This window comes from Schistocerca piceifrons, chromosome 2 (assembly GCF_021461385.2).
Source record: "Schistocerca piceifrons isolate TAMUIC-IGC-003096 chromosome 2, iqSchPice1.1, whole genome shotgun sequence".
In the NCBI taxonomy this organism is placed as follows: Eukaryota; Metazoa; Arthropoda; class Insecta; order Orthoptera; family Acrididae; genus Schistocerca; species Schistocerca piceifrons.
This window is the reverse complement of record NC_060139.1, coordinates 49,641,885-49,655,797: the sequence shown is the minus strand read 5'-3', so window position 1 is coordinate 49,655,797 and position 13,913 is coordinate 49,641,885. Positions and strand designations below refer to the sequence as shown.

The 13,913-nt window shown below is 42.0% G+C and overlaps 1 pseudogene; it reads left to right on the top strand.

Moving 5' to 3' along the window:
* Positions 1-3,962: 3,962 nt before the first annotated feature.
* On the top strand, positions 3,963-4,080 carry LOC124778298 (annotated as a pseudogene).
* Positions 4,081-13,913: the final 9,833 nt, after the last annotated feature.

The following is a 13,913-nucleotide window of genomic DNA, read 5'->3' as shown; positions in this document are numbered from 1 at the left end:
TACTCTTGATCACATAGTGTATGTTGTAGTATGTGTTGTGGACTGGCAAGAGCGCCAATCCACTATGAGAGGAAGCCGAAAGGCACGCGTTTAAGCTCACGCAGGCTGGCGTGAGGTCTGGGAAATGACAAGGAACTGAGTCTAGCAAAAAAGGTACGTAGCTTCTGGAATACTTAACTTTAATCCATAATTGGTGAACATCGGTCTGACGGTACGCGCATCACAAGAAAAATAGCAAATGATAATGGCGCCTTGCTAGGTCGTAGCAAATGACGTAGCTGAAGGCTATGCTAACTATCGTCTCGGCAAATGAGAGCGTAATTTGTCAGTGAACCGTCGCTAGCAAAGTCGGTTGTACAACTGGGGCGAGTGCTAGGAAGTCTCTCTAGACCTGCCGTGTGGCGGCGCTCGGTCTGCAATCACTGATAGTGGCGACACGCGGGTCCGACGTATTCTAATGGACCGCGGCCGATTTAAATGCTACCACCTAGCAAGTGTGGTGTCTGGCGGTGACGCCACAGTATGGACAGTGAACGGTGGTAGCCTGTGTACTGTCGAAAGGTGAGTGACTAATATATAATTTGTTTAGCTCAGATTGGAGATCAGGAAATACACAAACGCACCAAGCACGTTTTGACTCGTAATTCGCCATGTACATGAACAGCCGACGCTATCAACTATCGTACTGAAAGTCAGTACCGTACTCTGATAAAGTACAAAATTCGCTTACAATCAGTGTTTCTTTGCGGTGTGTTTCAACGAAATTGTGGAAAGTTATCACGGGTGCTGTAATGCTAAACCCATTCAGATACCCCGATGTTCTCGATCCCTTAGTGGCGAATGTTGCGATATCAGACTAAGCAACAGATTAGGCTTTCTCAACTGGTGGGTAGAGAAATGGTCTATGGTTTGGATCTTGTGCTATCCAAAATGCTAAACTTTGTAAGAGGGCACCCAGAAAAGTAATGCCTCCGAATTTTTTATTCTGTTTTCAATAACGGTTGAGGTATTGCATGTCATGCATATTACTAGTTCGGCTTTCCTGTTTCGCTGATGCAAGTTGCAACCCCCTGTCGTAATTTGCGCTACGAACTGTAGAATGGAACATGGCGGTGTTTATTGTTGCTACGTCGGTGAGTGAGAAACCGAAATTATGAAGAGTTCGTCCACACATGGAGCACTTTCTCCTTCAGCATCACAATGCCAGATCACACACGTGCTCTGCGACATCAGCAACAATCCTACGTTTTGGATTCACTGTCATCGATCTACCACCATACACTCCCGACCTGGCACCGTCCCAATTTCATCTGTTTCCAGAACACATTCGAGCACTTCACGTTGATAGAGACGAAGCCTTGCAAACACAGGTGCACTTATGACTCCGTCAACAAAGTCAAACCTGCTTCTGTGGCGTTCTCAACAAACTGATCTCTCGTTGGCAGAAAAGTGTTCGTCACGAGGGTGGTTAAATTGAGAAATAAACGGACAGACACAAAGAAGAAAGATGTTGAACGTTAATAAAGCCCGTTGTATTTAAAAATCTGTAAGAGTTGTCACTTAAAACATTCGAAAGATCTGTTATTCAACAACCCCTCGTATTTTTCTAACACGAGGGAAGTATTATTCGCCAACAGTGGTTTGTTCCTTGCTACATGTATGGAGCTAGTAAGTCAACAGTAAACAAATTTTAATGTTTAGTGCTTTTGATAGGTATAAAAAGTCAACGTACGTATTTGATTGCGATTAAATTAATGAAATAAAAATATATTAGACTTTATCGTCACATACTATAAGAAAGCAAGACGTATTAAGGTACGCATTCTGCTGAATGGGTTAATATTACGTTTGGCAGGTCATGTGAAAAATGTATCCATACTTAAATGGTTTTATTAACTTCACCGTTTGCTTTTTGTTTTGCTTACGTTCTGGGTACGAGCCGCTTACCTGGCGTCCGTTCATTACGTTCCACTGATTTGCAAGTAACCTTTGCATAACACTATCATACAAGTAGTTAACACATGTATACTAGCAAAACTGTGTTCCGTATTTTTGCATATTCATAGCCCTCTGCAGCGTGGAATACCTGTCGACACAAATCGAGAGACATAGCTGTGATATCTGGAAATGTGATCGTTTGGCATTTCCTGCTGTGTATATTGTACCCACTGCAATTAAACGAAAAATGCGATTGATATTTTCCCACATATAGATATACAGTACATTTTCATGACTATTCTGCGAACACGTTCTATCGCGTTCCGCAGAGGATTCGTAGAGTAGCTTTCAGTCCTTTCCCCAAGCACATCCGATAAGGTAGACCTAAATCTTTTTGTATGAGCTCTCTTTTGTCTCATTTTATTACGATGACACTTTCTTCCTACGTAGGTGGGAGTCAACTAAATATTTTGCCTTTCGGAAGAGAAAGTTGGTTATTTTAGTTTTATAAACAGTTCTCGCGACAGCAGGAACCATCTTTTTTTATGATTCCCAACCGCACTTCTCCTTTACTATATCCGTGACGCGCTCCCCGAATTTCTAGGCAATACAAAACGAGCTGCCCTTCTTGGGATTGTCTAGATGTCATCCTTGAATTCGATCCTTTAAGGAACCCGTTCTGCGCAGCAATAATCCAGAACAGGATAGACAAGCTTAGTGTAGGCATTTTCTTAAGTAGACGTGTTGCATCTTGTAATTGTTCTGCCAATAAAATGCAACCTTCGAATCACTTTGCCCACAATACATTCTGCATGATCATTCCAATGTAAGTTCTTAGTAATAGTAATCTCTAGGTATTTAGTTGAATCGACACTCTTTAAATTTTATGATTTATTGTGTAACTGAAATTTAACGAAAGTTCTTAGTACTTTTGTAGCGGACTTCCAACGTTGTATTGTTTAGGTTCAGTTACCACGTTTCACACCATGGAGGTATCTTGTCTCAGTCAGATCGAAATTTGATTTTGATCTTCTCATGACTTTACTGCACGGCAAACAACATTATCATCTGCAGACTAGGACGGCTCCCGAAATTCTCCCCAAGTCGTTTATTTACGTTAATGGCGGCGCACGGCTGATAACACTTCCCTCATATTACTTTTGTTTCAGCAGAGCTCAAGTCAGTCAATACGAAGTGTGACGTTTCTGCTAGGACGCTACGAATTCAGTCACGCAACTGAGACGATACTTCATATGTCCGCAGTTTGATTAGAAGGCGCTTGTGAAGAACAATGTCAAAATTCTGGAATTCTAGAAATATGGAATCAGCTTGAGATCCCTTGTCGATAGCGTACATTACATCGTGTGGAAAAAGACACAGTAGTGTTTCACGGGAATTATGTGTTCTGACAGTGTGTTGGCTGAGTGTCAGAGGATCGTTTTCTTCGAGATATTTCAGGCAGTTGAAACATAGCATAAAGGTTCCAAATTCCTACTACACAACGGTGTCAAATATTTGGGGCCTAATTCGTCGGAGTACTTCAACCTCCTTTTTTGTGTACAGGTGTGATCTGCGCAACTTAACAGTTATTAGGTATGCATCTCTCGTCGAGCGTACGGTTTTGTGTGACTGCTAAAAATGGAGATGTTTCATCAGCATAGTCCAAAAGTAATGTAACTGGATAACAATATGGACTTGAAGACTTCCTTCTATTAAGTAACTGAAGCTACTTCGCTACGTCGAGGGTACTGACAATTCCTCTAGATTAGAATTGCAGAATATTTACTGCGCCTTCTTTGTTGAATGAATATTGGAAAACGGTTTTCAGTAACTGTACTTTACTGGCACTGTCATCGGTCATATTAGCACTGCTATGGCGTAGCGAAGGCATGTGTTCTATCTTGTCGCTGGTATAACTTATTCACGACCATAATCTCTTTGGATTTACTTGTAGATTTCGAGACGGAATTTCGTTGTGGAAAGCGTTAATTGCACCTCATATTAAAGTTCCTGCTAGGTTCCGAGGCAACGGCCTTGCCGCAGTGGGTACACCGGTTCCCGTCCGATCACCGAAGGTAAGCGTTGTCGGGCGTGGCAGGCACTTGGATGGGTGACCATCTGGGCCGCCATTCGCTGTTGCCATTTTTCGCGGTGCACTCAGCCTCGTGATAGCAATTGAGGAGCTACTCGACCGACTAGTAGCGGCTCCGGTCAAAGAAAACCATCATAACGACCGGGAGAGCGGTGTGCTGACCACACGCCCCTTCTATCCGCATCCTCAGCTGAGGATGACACGGCGGTCGGATGGAACCGATGGGCCACTTGTGGCCTGAGAATGGAGTGCTATGTTTCGAGCTTCTATAGAACAGCGCCAATCCCAGAGAATTTACGTTCTTTTAAACCCGACATGTTTTATCGTTGGTTCTGCAATAACTTCATTGCCTTTTTTGTATTCCATAGGGAATCAGTTACGCCTCCTATTAATTTACGTTGTATAAAATTCTCAGTTGGCATCATTTTCTCTTTAAATTTAAGCCACATCTAGTCGATGGTTACGTATAAGGAGCGATCAATATGTTTTCGTTTGAGCACGTGACTGCAGAGTATATGCAACGTTGGACGACTCCGATGCGGGTATATACACATCAGGGCGCGAGTATGGGATTACTGTGTCATCTGTGTCTTCGCGGCATGCGTCCGGCAAATGTGGATACGTGAACTATGACCACTTATTAACAAATGCGCCCAAACAGGGCCAACATTCTGATATCCTTTCCTTGGAGGCTGAAACCCCGGTTGACATCCATAGGAGAATGAAGAAAATTTGAAATTTGGTGGTAAGGGACCAAACTGCAAAGGTCTTCGGTCCCTACGCTTACACACTACTTAATAGAACTTAAACAAACTGCGGCTAAGGACAACAGCCATACCCGAGGAAGGACTCGAACCTCCGATGCGGTAGGGAGAATGAAGAATATGTAATTAAGGCAAAATATCCTTGAGAGCCGAGAGAAGGGGTGTTGCTGTTTCATGAAAACACACATCCCCACACCGCAAATGTCGTTACGCAGACGTTATGCGAACTCAAGTGGGAGGCACTCGACCACGCACCATATTATAGTCCTTATCTCTACCCATGTGATTATCAAGCCTTCTGTCCGTTAAAAGAGGCCCTGAAGAGTCGACGTTTGCCGTCGGACGAGAATGTGCAGCAGAAATTTACGGACTACTTCACGCAGCAGGACAGGCTGTTTTTACAAAAGGGCATGTTCGACCTAGTGCAACGCAATGATGATTGCCTCAGTGCTCACGGCGATTCTGCCCGCTCGGCATGCTGATTCTGGACTGCACGTTCTTCGAAGAGCAACTTCTTGATCGCACAAATAGATTGGAACGAATGAAGACTGTCTCTTAGAAGGGGAGCAAGGAAATTTTTGTCTGATTTTTTGAACAGATAGATCCTGCGTTCACATTTGGAGGATTTGAATGTGACGGTGTTCTATCAGGCTGAAGCGATCGTGTAGTCACTAATTTCTGCATTCGTCATGATCTGCATCTACATCTACAATTACATCCATACTCTGCAGGCCACCTGACGGTGTGTGGCGGAGGGTACTATCGGTTCTCGCTTCTATTCCAGTCCCATATTGTTCGTGGAAAGAAAGATTGTCGGTATGCTCAGTGTAGGCTCCAATCTCTCTGATTTTGTCCTCATGGTCTCTTCGCGAGATATACGTAGGAGGGAACAATATACACCTTGACTCCTAGGTGAAGGTATATTTTCGAAACTTCAACAAAAGCCCGTACCGAGCTACTGAGCGTCTCTCTTGCAGAGTCTTCCACTGGAGTTCATCTATCATCTCCGTAACGTTTTCGCTATTACTAAATGATCCTGTAACGAAGCACGCTACTTTCCGTTGTATCTTCTCTATCTCTTCCATCAACCCCATCTGGTACGGATCCCACACCGGTGAGCAGTATTCAAGCAGTGGGCGAACAAGTGTACTGTAACCTACTTCCTGGGTTTTCGGATTGCATTTCCTCAGGATTCTTCTAATGAATCTCAGTCTGGCATCTGCTTTACCGACGATTAATTTTATATGGTCATTCCATTTTAAATCACTGCTAATGCGTATTACCAGATAATTTATGGAATTATCTGCTACCAGTTGCTGACCTGCTATATTGTAGCTAAATGATAAAGGATCTTTCTTTCTATGTATTCGAAGCACTTACACTTGTCTACATTGAGATTCAGTTGCCATTCCCTGCACTATGCGTCAATTCGTTTCAGATCCTCCTGCATTTCAGTACAATTTTCCATAGTTACAACCTCTCGATATACTACAGCATCATCCGCAAAAAGCCTCAGTGTAGTTCCGATTGTATCCACAATGTCATTTATATGTACTGTGATTAGCAACGGTCCTACGACACGCTCCTGCGGCACACCGGAAATCACTCTTACTTCGGAAGACTTCTCTCCATTGTAAATGACATGCTGCGTTCTGTTATCTAGGAACTCTTCAAGCCAATCACACAATTGGTCTGATAGTCCATATGCTCTCACTTTGTTCATTAAGCGACTGTGGGGAACTGTATCAAACGCCTTGCAGAAGTCAAGAAACACGGCATCTACCTGGGAAGCCGTGTCTATGGTCCTCTGAGTCTCGTGGACGAATAGCACGAGCTGGTTTCACACGATCGTCGTTTTCGAAACCCATGCTGACTCGTAAAGAGTAGATTTCTAGTCTCCAGAAAAGTCACTACTCTCGAACATAATACGTGTTCCAAAATTCTACAACTCATCGACGTTAGAGATATAGTTCTGCACATCTGTTCGACGTCCCTTCTTGAAAACGGGGATGATGCTGTCTATCTGCCGAGGACTGATTGTTGTTCAAAGATGTAGTCATGATTTAATGTCCGTACCTAGAAAGTGGAGACGAGAAAGTAAAAGCGATTCAACTGGGCTGTGGAATTCAAGGTAGAAGAAATAGTGGAAGGTGCACGGTGATAAATCATACCCCAAACAGCGTGATAATAAGCGTTTTTCATGTTTTAATAATTCGTGATTCTTCAGAAAAGTTTGGAATCTGCGGCATATCCGTCTACTCACAGTATATCAAAATCACTGCTACTTATATATTAAGTTCAGGTTACATTAGTGGATACTAAACTACTTTGATTAAGGGTCCTATCATCATACTGTTTATACGTACTGGTCCTTGTAAAGAGATTAGGGTAAAGTAGGATCTCAACAAAATGAGAACGACAAAATACGAAATTAAAAGAAAATAAGTGCAAACGTCAGTCTCACTTTTGCGGTGACGTTGGTAGTTCACAGAGCATCGTTCAATTAATGGAATCAGAAACCTCTCGCTAAAGCAGATACCGAGTTTCAACCAAACGTAGAGTATTTCATCAGAAAGTTTCTTGTGGGTTCCCAAGTTTCCCTCGTGTCAGTAACTTTCCTGCCCGGTAATTTACGTTCTTGTGTTGAAGGAAGCTGGTATCCCTTCTCCTCGAAAGTTACGTCTTGTGCAGCGCAAGTTCGACGCAATCACTCAGACGCACTTGACAAAGTGAGATCGGTTCTCTGTATTGCGAATCACAGAAGACCGCATTTCCTTTCAGCTACTGAATGCTGTCAAGCATAAATAGTGTTTCTCAGCAGAGTGAAATAGAGTCAATAGCTGCCGTGTACTGCTTCATGAAAAATTGCAGACAAACGTAAAAATAACTTTTAAAAATTCACATTGTGCGCCCTCTCGAAATCATCATCCAAAAGCCGACCCGGTGAAGTTGTAGCGAAATAATGCTACACTACGCTTATCTCACACCGCAGTGCACACTTTTCAGGTTTTTAAGCACCGTTAGGGATCAAAATTTTCAGCTACCAAGCAAGTGAATTTAGAATTTTTGAAACAAACAAATTAGGAATTCAGCTTGGACATCGTCTGTACACGCGTATTAAATTTTGTACTTTAATGCTTGATTACTTGGTGTTCATATAGTTCTCAGAGCGAGATGGTTCAAATGGCTCTGAGCACTATGGGACTTAACTTCTGAGGTCATCAGTCCCCTAGAACTTAGAACTACTTAAACCTAACTAACCTAAGGACATCACACACATCCATGCCCGAGGCAGGATTTGAACCTGCAACCGTAGCGGTCACGCGGTTCCAAACTGAAGCGCTTAGAACCGCACGGCCACACCGGCCGGCCAGAGCGAGATAAATAGTACCTTATAAAGCATGAATTATCCACAATCAATATAAACAAAAAGTCGGGAGGAATCTATTCTACGCACATCTTTGGTTGAGAAAGTTCATCGATTTCCAATACTAATATTATGAAAGACGAGTGAAACATAATCACTCTTTCTCAAGCAAACAAGAGAGCCATTGTGTCCAATGAGTATTACAGGAATAAATAAATCCAGTTCTACGTGTAATGAAGTCTTCAGCATTCTTGTGAGTCACACAAAATAAAGTCGTTATACAGTTCATCACTAGGACGAAAAAACAGTTCCTCTGACGTGAAGACGTCTTAAAATGCTAGTAGGTGGGGAGGGGGAGTAGTCGAAAATAATGAACACTCAACATTTAATACGCATGGAAACGAGTAGGCCTAAATCATATCCTTCACAGCATGGCTGCCATCTGGGCGGTTAACGTAATCAGTTCTCTTGACGCTGCGAGGGAAATGAGCCATCTGTGAATACTGAGGCGTTTAAGAAGCAGATGTAACTTACGTAAACTAGTGTCTTCTTTAGGACAAGTAAAGTTATGTAACGGAGAGTTAGTAGCGCAGTAAATGTCTCCCCAATTTTATTTATCATTGTAAGTAAAAACATTTCGGAGTTAGAAGATTTGCGTACCAATAGTAACCTTGAATATTTTGATTTGCTGTAAAATTGTCCAATGTCTCAAGGTCAGTTCTGACTGTCACTTTTTCATCATCTATAGATTGATCTTTTCCTTTGGTTTTGAAATAGGTGCATTGAAGAAAGTTTTCCATAACGTAACGTAAACACGTTCTTAGGCTCATCCACTTATATGGTAAAGCTAATCATCAATATAATTTCAGAAAGCGTAGATCAGTACAATATTTTCTTATCAGTATAGAACTGACAGAATGTTATGCCTTGCAAAATATGCTTTTTGTTTCTATTTCATTGCTACTCACACGGTAATGCTTTTGTTCCAAATGTTTATTGAGCTTACCAGTACAAAATAGGAGGCTACATTTATTCGTCAGGCTTTTGTTGCGTATATGTTTACAAGACGCACTGAGCCATCTACAACTCGTTTTAGGTGATGGGTTGCATAAAATCTCTTAACTGACGTGTGCCTGTATATTTTCATCCGAAAAGACAACCATCCTTTTTATGTTGTTACTTGGCTTTATAACGCTAATGGGACATCAGTGTCAACGATATAGCCTGAGCGAAAAGCGAATCCAGAACAGAACATAAGCGTAATCTATAACGACAGTCCACTGACACATTGTCGATGAGCAGAAACTAAGCTGTTGTCTTGAACTGAAGTTTGGCAGCTTCGCACGTCGCATATTCATTAAATTGTTTGCGATTTACATTTTCATAAATAAGAGAGCGCTTATATTTCACGTCCATTCATATCGCCAATCATCCGTTGTGAGCCAATAAGGAACCTCTTGAGCAAAAGTCTCCCGCCGTGCGAGGACTCCACTTTAGTTTCCTTGACAGTTATATACCCGCGCCGAACACCGATTACCAAACGTTTACTACACCGTACGGCAGTAATGACAGGTCTCCACCTGAACCTTTATGTGATATTTATACACTTAGATTCAAAGAATGTGAGCCAAGATATATCAGCAGACAGGAAAATGTCACGGAAAGAGTACAGACTTGTAGCGCAACTGTCTTCCAAATTCACCAAAGAACAAGATGCACTTGGAAAAGACCAAGAGACAATCAGACATATCAATGGTACTACATTATTGAAATGTCAAACGAAACCTTTAGGATTTAATCAGACTAAATGGAAGTTTTCTGACGCAGTAACCAACGGCATGAGCAAACCTGTCGAACGTCGTTCATTATAAGAAGAGAGGAATATAATAAAGGAGTAAACAATTAGGGCTGCACCATAGGTATAGCAAAACATAGGAGAAGAAATCATAGAGGACTCAGGAAACAGTCGAGCCTATGTGTATAAGAATCATAAGCATGAGGTCCAGGAGTCTCCCGTGCCATAGAGGGCACTGAGACTATCGTTTGAAGAAGGTGATCTCCGGTTAATACGGTACGCGCGGTTTCCCCCGTCGGAGGTAGGAGTCCTCCCTCGGGCATGGGTATGTGTATTGTGTTGTCCTTAGCGTAATTTAGTTTATGTTAGATTAAGTAGTGTGTAAGCGTAAGGACCGATGACTTAGCAGTTTGGTCCCATAGAGACTCACCACAATTTTTTTCCGGTTAATAGATGCTGACAAAGAATTACTAGTACACAGTGTACTTAATAGATCGAATTTCAGTCCTACCAGCCTGGCAAGCACACTTCTGAAAGCAGTTCAGCCAGAAACCCAAGTAACACCCGTCAGTATTGGAAAAATACATTCCTAGCTGAGATTTCCCAGAAACGCCATAGTAGAGAACAGCTACGCAACCCAGGAAGGAAAAACGTGCAATGCAAAGAATTGGTATCATCATATTAAGAAACGTTCAGTTAATAACAGAATGGGGACTAAATACCTTCACGACAGCTGCCCCGGGGTGTGGAAGAACATTCACAACAAACAGTTTAGGTCAGTTGTTAGGACAGAATGGTACAAAGTCATCAAAGAAACGATTCCATTGCGCACAAAACTATACTCTATCCATCTTATGGATTCACCGAATTATGACAGGTGTAATGAAGATGATACAGTTTTTCACCAGTTCAAATGTCACCACGCAGGCGAAATCTGGGGATTGACTCAACAGAAACTTACGCCACTTATTCGGACGGCACCGCGATATGACAAGTTACGAGAAGTAGTGGCACCAGACCAAAAGAGATACCTCGATCAGAAAAAAACTATGATAATCTTGCTATCGGCTCGATTCGTACACTATGTGAATCATCAGAAACACCGAGTTTAGCAGAGTTCAATTTTAACCCGAAGACATTACACCATGATCTGCAGAAGAAACGAAATGAACAAAACAGCTTTGCAAACTGTGCAAGAGCATGATATCCCTGCATCTAGGATGTTAATACCAGTGTAGAGATTGAGGAATACTCCCCTTTTCTTCGTGATTAAGATTAATACCTTTCTTCATTACGTCGTTTGTATTTTAAATCTGCCTTACGATCTCAAATTAGGATACATGTAGTCAAAACAAAATATGCTACAACGAATTATTTATTTCTGTAATTTTCCTGACAATGAAACAAGATCCTCAGGTTCTATAGATGACGCACCAAGAGATGATATGATCTGAAAGCACACGGCGGGAATTATTGAAATGTGGGCCGGGTTAGGAACTAGAAAGCTATTAAAGTTGGTGCCAAAAGTATATGACACTGGTGGCTCAGTAATAGATTCTCAGAAAAAAACATTACTATTTCAGTGTCATTATGTGCTGATGAATGTAATACCTGTAGAAGAATAAAAGTGGTAAGGGAAAGGATTACAGTGCTAACGTTAGTAGAGGTCATAGATCGTATGGCCAGACGCAAGGATTACTCAGAAGACGTAATGAAGTCTGGCCGAAGCAAGGAAGAAGTCTTAAAAGTGAAGTAGATTGACAGAGGCGAGGATATCATTGTGTGGAACTCACGAAGTGGTTCAAGAACATGTCCTTCAGGAAGACTGTACATTATCGAAGATAAATGTGGACCATAGGAATTCCAGAGAAAAGGACAACGCAAGAACATAAAATGCGGTATGAACCAAGAATGTTAAAAATGAATTGGACAGATAGAGTACCAAATGAAGGGATAATGTACATGATAGGTGAGAAAATATTTCACAACTCTCTTACCTGATGTAGGGAAGCAGCCTACTTACGCTGTAGTAAATTCACATCAGTTTCCATTGTGTGCCAGCCAGTCTGCTGCAACTAGCTCTGACGTCATAAATGTTGCACAATACTTTAAAAATCAAGCAAATGACCTAAAACTTTTCTAGCATGTCAGGAATAATACTAAATTAATGTGTGTTGAATATCAGTACGATAACTTAAGTTATTTTCGAAATTTGGACTTTTTCTGAAAAAATCATTGGCGCAACAGAAAAGAGCTAGAGACTTCAAAATTTATATGTAGATTCATCTTTCATAATGATTTAATAAAAACAGTACTTTGGATTTCACAAATTAAGACTTTAGTGGAAATTCATGATTTTCTGGTTTTCGTCTCAAAACTGAAGGAAGCAAGATAGATTAAGTAGGTTAATAAATAAGGCTAGGATGTTTAGATTTAAATAGGTTGGAGGTCCGCTATGACTATGAAGATGTGAAAAGTTTCTTTTGAATACCTATAAAATTATAGCGATAGCGGATCTCAAAAGGGCCAGTTCAGAGCTCATCTACTGCGTACAGTGTAATTTAATTAATTCTCTCGCCCAGAATATTTAACTTAGCCACGTCAAAATTTTATTATCAATACTTACCTGCGTGCTGAATGCACGTTTAATTTAAGAGCTTCTTCGGCCATCAGCAAAAGAAGCTATAAATTATTATGTAACTTGAAGTGGTGCGTTACTAGCCCAGCGGCTAGTCGAGAGAGCCGAAAAGATCAGGCGTTCCCTTCGCCGTCCGCACCGCGGGTTTATATATAAGGACGCTGCGCTAGGAAGAAAGGCCCCAGTTCTCTCCAGACGCTGAATGACACGCCATCTGTGTCGGGAGCCGCATCGCATCAGTGTCACTGCTACAAACAGCCTCGGGTGCCGTATTAAGTTACTAGAGATACGCGGAACCATGAAAACATTCCAAGTGAAGTGTTAATTCTGGGACGATTTTCATTATCTAGCTTCAGTTTGCGTATTGTCGTATTTTCACGTGCCGTCGCGGGACAGACATTCTACCAAATATTTAGCGTGGCGTTTGATGAAGTATTTTCATCAAATTATGGCGAGCATTCTTTGTGACATTTAATTCGGACTTTATAGTTGCATCAGCGCATTCGACTCTGCACTGCTCTGTTAGTTAGGTTGTAGGGATACTTGTGTTTTTTTTATCAGTGAATTTCAGAATATACTCAACTATTTTGGAAAACCGTTTTTGATTAGAAATCCCGGACAATCTCCTAATTCCTCAGAGCTATAAGCTGCAGCTATAAGGGTATCTCAATTGAAGTGGGCACTAGGATCTCTAGTTACTGGCTCCATGTTTTATTAAATCACTTTCTGGGTGCCAAGAAGTAAATAGAGAGCCAGTGTTGAGAACGGCGAAAGACAGCATTAACAACATTCTAAAAGCCTGAAACTGATTCTACATGCAAGCGTTTATACAGCAAACATAATTCATTTAATTATTTTTCTACAAACTCATCCGCCGCCCCACAATTGGTGCATCGGCCGGGAATGTTACAACATTCAAACAAGGGTACAACAACAGTAGATTTTCTTCCAACTCATCCGCCGCCCCACATATGGTGCATCGGCCGGGCAATCAACTAAGTGAAAGTGATTTTAACTATTCGGATTCGCGAGTGAAATGCGACACGCAACTGTGTATAAAACAGTGAATGTGTTACGTGTGTATGTGGACGACGCAATTGGATTAACAACGCCTCTGGATTGACGGAGCTGGCACTGAGTCTAGCGGTGCTGCCGGCACTGAGAGAAGCCAGTCTCGCCGCACCGCAGTCGTCCGCTGGAGCAGCCGGCGCAGAGCCTGCAATTGCGGGCCACGCAAACACACAACAGCCGTCGGAGAGCCGTCTGCAGTTCAACGTGCCACGTCGCATCAGGAATCCTGGTACGCCGCGCCGGCAACG